Raw genomic sequence first — 9,767 nt, 5'->3', positions numbered from 1 at the left:
AGGGCCCAATTTTGTTGCGCGAACCTTCCGGTGAACGAAATGCTTAGAAAGCACCCAGGGGTTCAAAACGATGAGGGAAAGCTGTTGGCATAGACAGATTCGAAAACGGAGCTCATTTGGTGCCCCAAATGGCCTTCGGGCCCAACGGGGCTACTCGAGGCCCAGTTTTGGTGCGTGAACCTTCTAGCGGGCGAAATGCCCAGGGGTTCAGAACGATAAGAGAAAGCTGTTGGTGCAGACGATTTTGAAAACGAGGCTCATTTAGTGCCTAATAACTTGTAGAAATACAAGTTATTTGTGTTTTTTTCTTAGAAATAAGCAACAACAAAAAGGAAAAAATGCACCGATCAAGGTGAAATTATATAAGAAAATCCAAATTGTGCTAAGGTACTTAAAACACACCCGCTGACCACATTTCATGGTCAAAGTGCACCAAAGTTTATGTTTTGCAGGAAAACAGGAATCATCACATGTACCAATCCTTTAAGAAGAAACACAATCAACGTATGCCTCGGGATTTCTGAAATCATACAGCAGATATTCTGACGTACTCCCTGATCGTTGACCATGATACAGCATTGATGTTCTCACCTACCTTGATAAATGATAGCAACCAATTAGAGTAGGAGTTTCAAGACAGAACAACACGGTACTCTATAAATAGAACCTCAGCAGATCAAGTGAAGTGATCTGAAGGCTGACAATGAGAGAGAACATTTTATTCCAAAATTTCATTCCTTCTAGGAGGCTCACTAGAGAAAGATCTTAAAAAAGGGCTTTCACCACTCTATTCATCACATCTAACCGACAGTCATTACCACCATCATATCATATCAAGAGATTGATATTGATCGTGAATCCATTCTATTCCTTGTGTATTAACGAGTTGTAGAATTTGCTTGATTGATTTCTTAAACAACTTGTATTTGAAAGATTCTCTTATCTTAATATTATCACTATGTTCATCTTCACTTTACTCTATGTTCATGCATTCTTCATCTCTTCTCTCATGAATCACTAAACCCTTAGGGTAAGGAGGAAGGTAACTTTTATGATTTAAATCACATCTTAAGACACTACCACGTTCGCTTAACATATGTCAAAAGATACTTGCCTACGAGAGCAGAGTTGAGTTATACAATCAACTTCTTGAAAGAGAAAGTTAATAGAACCTGTTAAGCGAAGCAAGAAGTATTTCTAGACATAGAAACAACCTTGCATTCTATAGCATTCCCATTTACATCTCATAGAAATATGACCATGGAGGAAACCACCGAAAGGTGTGCACCAATCGGAAATGAGAACCGTGGTAGTATCTGCAATGAGATTTATTGATTCTTTAGTTCCTTCCCTCTATCCCTTCCTTCTCCGTAGAGACCCTTTTTCAGTCTACGACATTACTCACTCATCTTAATCTCATGATTGTTAGCTACTCAGTTATTTAGAAATTTATTATTTGTACTTACTTTATTTTCATCGCAACAAACAACGCATATTTACACCTTCACATGATTCACTTTACTTCAACAATATTGCATCAAATCCCCGTGTTCGACTTTGAATCATTCTGAGAAACTTGCGATCTCGTTATACTTGGCGAGAGAGCGAGAAAACCTGTGACAAGAATGCTCTATTATCATATATTCACTTGACGCATAATACATATTCTTCAAACCATTGCATGATCATCGCATAACCATTAACGCATATCAACAAAACAATTTATCCTCAACAACTCGGTTTGGTGATTGGATCACAACCAATTATTCATTAGAGGATAAGTGGGACTTAAAGAGTAAGATATAACCTCGAGGATAAAACAACATTTGACCTAGTCGATATTAGGAACAACCTGTGAAGGGTCGACTTATTGATTATGGTTAAATCAAGCGGACAAAAATATATCTACAATGATGGGAGTGCAACTATTGGGCTGGAGTGACCGGTAGTTAACGAATGTTGATTAATTCGTTTTAAAGAGTTTAACTAATTAATCTCAGATCCTTGAAGCTCATGATTTGTAGGTCCATTGGGTCCCCTTACTAACTCACAAATGGACTAAACCTTAGAATAAAGTGATGAGTAAATTTGAAATATTCAAATACGAATTAAGGGAATGAATAATTATATACAATATAATTACATGTTTAATTATCGAATAAAATAAAATTAGAGAATCATCTAATATTTAAATTTGATTTAAAAATTACATGTTCATGATTCTGGAATTGGTAGTTGAATAATTTGATATTTGATATCAAATTTTAACTAATTAAAATAGTTTAGTTAAAATTAGTTTTATTCAAAATTAATCATTAAAATTAATTTTTGTTAAAAATAATTATTTAAATTGAATAAATTAAATTAATTTTATAATTTGAAATTTAATTTCAAATTAAAATTTATATTATATTCAATTTAAACCAAAATTTGGAGAAATTGGGTTTTTCCCACTTCCTTCAATTTGACTTCCACCTCCTAGTTCCATGAGATCGGTGAGCTCTTTGGTCTTAATCTCTTATGAGATTGGATATTGCATGAGGCTATTAGATATATATGTGGTTTTATTAAAAAAAATTCATGCAAAGTCTGAAATTTTGAAGAAGATTGTTGTTCAATTTTTCCTAAAACTTCAGAAAAACAACCAGGGAACTACAACTCAAAGTTCTCATAATTCAAGCTCATTTTAGGATCCACCACCCAATCAAATGTCCTAGAGAATAGTAGGGAAGATCAAGTAGTGGTCTACAAAGAGTTGCTATAGAGATTCAAGTTGGTTTTTGAAGATAGAAAAGTTTTTCAAAGGTATGTCTTCAAAATCCTCTTTCAAGTTTATGAACATGTTTTCTTAGTTGCTAAAATTGATGAATTAGAGTGTTTAATGATCCTGATTGCTTCCGCTAATTGCATGCTAACTCCATCAGTCTCAAGTTCAAACTTAGTAGCTTGTAACTCTTTCTTTAGGTCAGATACAATGCTTAGCAGTTGACAGTTGTCTTCAATAAGATTCTCAACTCTCTTTTGAACAGCTAAGGCTTTTAAATCTTCAAGCCACGTCTGATGGGCTTCCTCATAGGACAATTTATCATGAGAAGTAATAGCTTTGTCAGACTAGGCTTTTGCAACAGAATCATCATGATAGAATGCCTTACAGTCTTCAAGATAGATAAGGGAGAGACTTTCCACTAGTGTACGTACTTCATCGTCTGAAATAATTTGTTTCCTCATCTAAGAAGATAGCTGAAAATCCCTTTTTTTCCCTCTATGAAAGTTAGGACATTCTATCTAGAAATGCCCAAAACCCTCACATTCACAACACCTAAAGTTCTTTTCATGAACACCTCGTCCGCCACTGCCTCCTTTTTCACTTTCAGTTTTTTTGGCAAATTGATTTTCCTATCTTGAAATATTATTACTGTTGATGTTATTCATATCTTTAACATGTGGGGGAACATAGGGGCCACAAGAGGCAGGGTGCTTGCCTCATTGTCTGAGAGCTTTGCCAAATTGTTTTGCCAAGAGAGATATAGATTTGCTAGATTCTCATTAGACTCTTTGACTTTACTTGACAAGTTATCATCATTCACCGAAGCCTATAAAGCAATTCCTTTAACCTTTTTTTCAATTTTATCATCAACAATCATGTCAAACATTTGAATAGAACCAAATAATTCATCAATTTTCATGGTACTAATATCTTGCACCTCTTCTATAGCAGTAACCATCATATCGAATCTTTTAGAGAAAGACCGTAACACTTTACGAACAAGTTTCTCCTCTGAAATTTTTTCTCCAAGCGCAAAAGATTCATTAGCGATATCGAGAAGGCACAAATTAAATTCCACACACTCTCATCATCACACATTTTAAGAGTTTTAAATTGAGTTTTCAACAACTGCAAACTTGACATCTTTACTTTTGATGTTCCTTCATAGGCTACAAGTATCTCACATGCTTCTTTAGCAGTAGCACACGTGTTGATTAACCTGAAAATGTTTTGATCAACCCCACTAAATATAGCATTTAAAGGTCGCGAGTTTCCAAGAAAGGCTTGATCTTCCTCTTCAGACCAGTCCTTTTCAGGCTTTTGACCGATAACCCCATATTCGTCAGTAACTGTTGAATGTGACAGCCATTAAGAACTACCTTCCAAGACTTGCTATCAATATATTTATGAAAAGCAGTCAATCAGGCCTTCCAATAGGAGTAGTTTGACCCATCAAGAACTGGTGGACGTGTTGTAGATCCACTTTTTCTGATCAACTCCATTGAGGATTCAATGAACAAATAGTCAACTTACTCTTATACCAACTGAAAATTAGGTGAATCACAATCATACCAATAGTTAAGAAAAATGTCATTGACAAAAGTAAAGAAAAATAAACAGAAGTAAGATAGAGAAGATACACATAGTGACTTATTAACCCAGTTCAGTATAATCACACCTAGGTCTGGAAGGCTTTCACCATAGGTAAAGAGATTCATTAGAATGTAACTTAGTTTTACAACATACACTTCAACTAAGATTACATAGAATAAGTCTACACATGACTGAATACTAGTGAGCAAGTTAGGCTCCCTTTAACACTGATACTGCTTCTAATGAGCCTATATATTTAAACTCCCCTAATTTGATGTCATAGCAACGCATTCATCCCCTTTTTCACCTGCTAGTTGAAAGAACACTTAACTAACAATTACCACAACATTACGAGGAATCTACTTAGATAGACCAAGCTTCATAAGAACCGCACAACTTCTGAATATCACACTGATTAGATAGGCACACATAACCCACAAGATTCTCTCTTTCTTTTAGCTGATCGACCCTTAAAACACAAACTATGACTTACCCTAAAACTACATATGAGACATAAATAAATACAATCCTTATAAGGCAAGAAAATCACCAATGACAACAAAACAAACAAGAAAAATATTAGCCAAACAAAATTTGCCATCAATAAAGAAAGAATATTGACGCCAAGTCAGAGACAAAATATCCAAAATAAAAGAAAATATTATGAGCCAATCAATATGGATAGGGTTTATAACATGATATACTATGTTTCTAAATATTTTTGTTCTTTTTTAATATAATTCTAAATTTTAAAATTTAATATTCGAAATTCGAATATAATGAAAACATAAAAATGTTGTTTTCAAAATTTTCATCACATAACCTAATAACAGTTTTCAGAAATAGAATTTAGGTTGTCTCCCAAACACATATTTATTGAACTCAGTGAACTTGAAAACATAAAATTGAATATGAACTCTCTACCTTACATGCCCTAAGTTTGTGGTTCGATTTCTCATATCTTATTGCACTAAAAAAAAGTTTGATAATTTTAACAAGTCTCTAATATATTCTTAAATGGTTCAATTTTATATTTTGATAACTCTTGTTGCATATTCAACATTTTTTAAGTTTACCAACTTCTTGAATGAAAAATTGTAAGCATTATGTGATAACAATTTGATGTTTCGTTTTTTAGTTTTCGAAAATGGTAGTTTTTAAATTTCTTTGTAATGGATTTCGTCTTTCTTTAGGAAAAAAAAACATTTGAATTTTTTTTCCAAATAAAAAAAATCAACATTGTTTTGTCTAACTTTCAAACTTGGCATGGGTTTTAAAAAACATGTGATTAGACATCATATTACCAAATAAAGGAACTCACAAGTGGGAGTATGTTTTGTTAATAAGCTTTGTTTTAAATATATAATATATATATATATTATAAAACTAAGGATCCATTCTTTTTTTTTTTTTTTTTTTAGAAACAGACTTGTTGATAATCCATCGTGTTTCTTATTTCTAAATTTCAAAAAAAAATTCTAAAAATAGGATCAAATTTAAGAAATTACAAAAAATAGTTTTTCCTTATTTTATTTTTCTTTTATATAAAATTGTTTCCCTCATGTGTCAAAAAGCATCCTTGGTCTTTTATATAAGTATTTTTATTTCTTTTATTTTATTACCATCTTTTATATTTTATTCGTTTTATTTATTAGTTTGGCTATTTCTTAAAAAAAATTGTTGCAATAATTATACCTTAATTTAATTTTGAATTTTAAAATTCTCCCATAGATTTTTATATTCTTTTAATTTTCAATTTCAAACAATATATATATATATATATATTAATTTTTTATTTTAAATTTTGTAATATGCATGTTTATATATTATTTTAATTTTAATATTTTAATACATTTGAAATCGGCTCTGAAACTGGTTAGAATTTTACGAGGTATAAATTTTGTTCAATAAGACATCCATTTAGCTTAAGTTTAATATTTTACAACCAAAACATTTACATAATAATATAATTGACTTAGACTTGACCTGATATCATTTAAGACGAATAGCTCAAGTGAAAATAATATTGCATATCAAATATGGGAAACATTTAAAAGATAAAACAATAAATGTATTGTTGTTGTCAATTTTGCTTAAACTTATTTGTATTTGATAATGTAAATTTTTCTATAATTATTATTTTCATTTTGATTATGTAAATGTTTTATAATTTTTTTTTTTTTTTTTTATAATTTGATGCATGTTTTATATTTTTGTTTTACAAAACTAAATTATATTTAAAATATGTATAAGAGAAAAGGTAAGGGAAAATACAAGAAACAAGAAATTAGAAATGATTATCAAACAAATTTCTATTTCTATTTCTTTCTTAAAAAACAAGAAACAAAAATAGTTACCAAACATATTCTTGTTTCTAGTTCTTAAAAAATAAGAAACAAGAACAAGAAACAGGAAACGAGAAACGAGAAACGAGAAATAAAAACTTTATTAAACAGACCCTAAATGGTTAATAAATTAGGTTATAAAAATATTTAATTTCATGTAAAATAGATTTGTTAATTTTAATAAATGGTTGATAGGCTAGACAGAACCCTAACAAAAAAAACTTAATTACATATATGTCATTAGTTAAAAAAATTTGCATACCTATTAAGAAAATCATAAACATTTCCTTTTCTTCTTGTCTATCACTAATAGAATGTTTATCAATAATAAAATCACTAAAGTTATAAGCAATATACACCTATCAAGATCGTAGTTTTAAATTTTCATTTTTGTGTCTAATACCTTCAATTTTGTGTTTATTAAATCTTTGCGTGTTTAATAAATTATTCAGCAAGTTTGCATCTCATAGACCCTTAAATTTTCAAGTTTCTGCGTGATAACGGGCAGAAGTGCACGTTATCATAGTGCTAAGTTCTTAAACAATGCTGGCTTGTGTTGATAAAATGTATTAGATTGCGTCCAAAAAGTATTACATTTATTATATTGCGGTCGCATGCATTCATCGCATAGAAACAATTGATTTTTGTGTTTTTATGCAGAATATGCGTTGACGCAAGGCGGAAATTGTGATCATAGGAAATCATTGGTCGAGAGCAATATTACCGCAAGACTTTGCGGTGATTGTGTTCGCAAACATTTGTTCAAGAAGAATTGCCGCAACTTGGTGGGCACATCTGGGTGAAAGTCATAATTAATCGTGATGGGATAGAAAGCTGATGACGGTCGAATCCGAATTAAGCTGACAGCCGCTAACAATAACAAGTACATTCAGCTTTTCGGTGACAAATATTCGGCGCATCAGTCAGGAAATTAAAGTCATCCCATCTGCGCAATCATGAGAGAGAAATCGCCTTCACCTGAACTATAAATACCAGAGGCATCCTTTAGAAAAAGGGTTCACCAGTTAGAAAATTCATTAGTTAGCTTAGCACGCATTTGTCCATAGTTTTTCCTTTTATTTTAAGGCAGAGCAAGAGAAGAGTAAAGACGCCAGAGATCGCTCAGGGAAACTCGAGAGAGAACCTTGAGGCGTAGAAGCAAAGAGCGGGCCAACTCTCGCGAGAGCGAGATTATCTTTTGAACACAAGTAGAAAAGCAGTGTAAAAGCCTGGGCAGCAAGATATTGCTACCAGGCTCTTTATTCTATCCTTGCATTGTTATTTTATACTTCATCTTTATATTTATACAATGGAAGTTCTTATTCTATATCTGTTCACTCTCTTAGCATGCATGAGTAGCTAAACTAGTCGAATGGGTTAGGAAAAACTAAGCTAACATGACCTAGGAAGTTCATTGCTTGCGATTGTCTTGTGTTATGCTGTGCCAAATACCCCTTTAGAGCTACTTGAGAGAGCTAGGTTAGAATCTAGACTCGAGAGAGCAAAATTAGAACTGCATAAACAAGAGATGGGGACTTAGAGATAAACTCTGTTTGTCAATCTACATCGCATGCATCCTAGAAATGAGAATGATATTATGTGGTCGCCTTATTTGTGTGTGTGTCATTTTGTCATCGCATAAATAAGAATAGAGGATTATGTGTAGGTCTTATAGACTTATCGCATATATCGCATGCGTTCTAGCCTTAGAAGTTGTGGCATTCGCACCGAGAGGTGGTTTACTGTTGTATGCATGCTGCATGATCACATAGCATGAATGCATCCTAGGAAGTGTTAGTCGAAACTTTTCTCAACCCGTTCACCGCATATTCATCACATCCTTCGTGTATTCAACTCTTTTCAAACTCTGCTGCATTTGTTTATTTTCCATTACCACAAACAACAACCTCAATAACTATTTATTTATTTGGTTATCGCAAAATTTTCCTAAAAATTACCACCGCAACCTATTTTTCCAAGTCCCTAAGTTCAACTCTAGACTTACCAGGAAACTCAGTGGGGTTTACACTTGGATTCTGCTGAGAAAACTTGAGTGCTCAACGCATTTTCATCATCGAATTTCATCCACAATTCCACATCATAAAATAACACATCAAGTTTTTTGGCGTCGTTGTCGGGGACTTCGAAAAAATAGTGTGCTAACGGTAATTTTTCTGATTTCTTTGTAAACTCTCAATCTCTGGTGAATTACAACCCGGAGGTTGAGAGAACATTTCGATGTAGATTAAGAGACAACTGCTAACAACAAAAGAGAACACCAAGAATGGCAGAGCAACCGGAAGCAAGGGTCGCTAACGCGAACAATATTGTGGCCAACCCCATCCTTCTGGTGAATGACCGCAATAGACCCATCCGGGACTATGCATCGCCTAACCTCTATGATTTCTCTCCAGGAATCATGAGGCCGGCGTTAGATGGATCGAGGTTTGAAATGAAGCCGGTAATGTTGTAGATGATCCAGGCTGCTGGGCAGTTTGGAGGAAGGCGTGGCAAAGACCCACACGCCCACCTTCGGAGCTTCATAGAAATCTGCAACACTTTTGTGTTCCCAAATATCTCCATCGAGGAAGTTCGACTCACTTTGTTCCTGTTTTCCTTATGCGATCAAGCAAGAAAATGGGCATATTCTCTCGAACCGGGGAAGATAACTTTGTAGGAACAGGTGGTGGAAAAGTTTATGAAGAAGTATTTACCACCAACCGAGAATGCTAAGAGAAGGAAATTAATATCAAATTTTGAACAAGAAGATGAAGAATCGCTCAGCGATGCCTGGGCGAGGTTCAAGCAGCTAGTAAGAGATTGTCTACATAATGGCTTACCAGACTACCTGCAGATGGAGATCTTTTACCAGGGACTGAATCCCTCTTCGCAGACTACTATCAATGCGGCAGCCGCTGGTGATCTGCTAGACAAAACATATGAGGAGGCAAAGAGTATACTTGATCGCATTTCTAAAAATCATGAGGATTGGTGAGAAAGTGATCAAAGATTTAGAATTAAAGATAATGATGCAAACAACGGGGCCATCGCATCCCTGCAAA

The 9,767-nt window shown here is 33.5% G+C and overlaps 1 non-coding gene across 1 annotated transcript; it reads right to left on the bottom strand.

Annotated features, from left to right (window-relative positions):
* Positions 1-9,436: 9,436 nt before the first annotated feature.
* Positions 9,437-9,543, bottom strand: LOC120092262. Its single transcript, XR_005485972.1, has one exon. It is a non-coding gene; the product is annotated as a small nucleolar RNA R71 (small nucleolar RNA).
* Positions 9,544-9,767: the final 224 nt, after the last annotated feature.

Source organism: Benincasa hispida, chromosome 11 (assembly GCF_009727055.1).
Source record: "Benincasa hispida cultivar B227 chromosome 11, ASM972705v1, whole genome shotgun sequence".
NCBI lineage: Eukaryota > Viridiplantae > Streptophyta > Magnoliopsida > Cucurbitales > Cucurbitaceae > Benincasa > Benincasa hispida.
The sequence above is the reverse complement of the archived record's forward strand: the minus strand, read 5'-3'. Positions and strand labels throughout refer to the sequence as shown.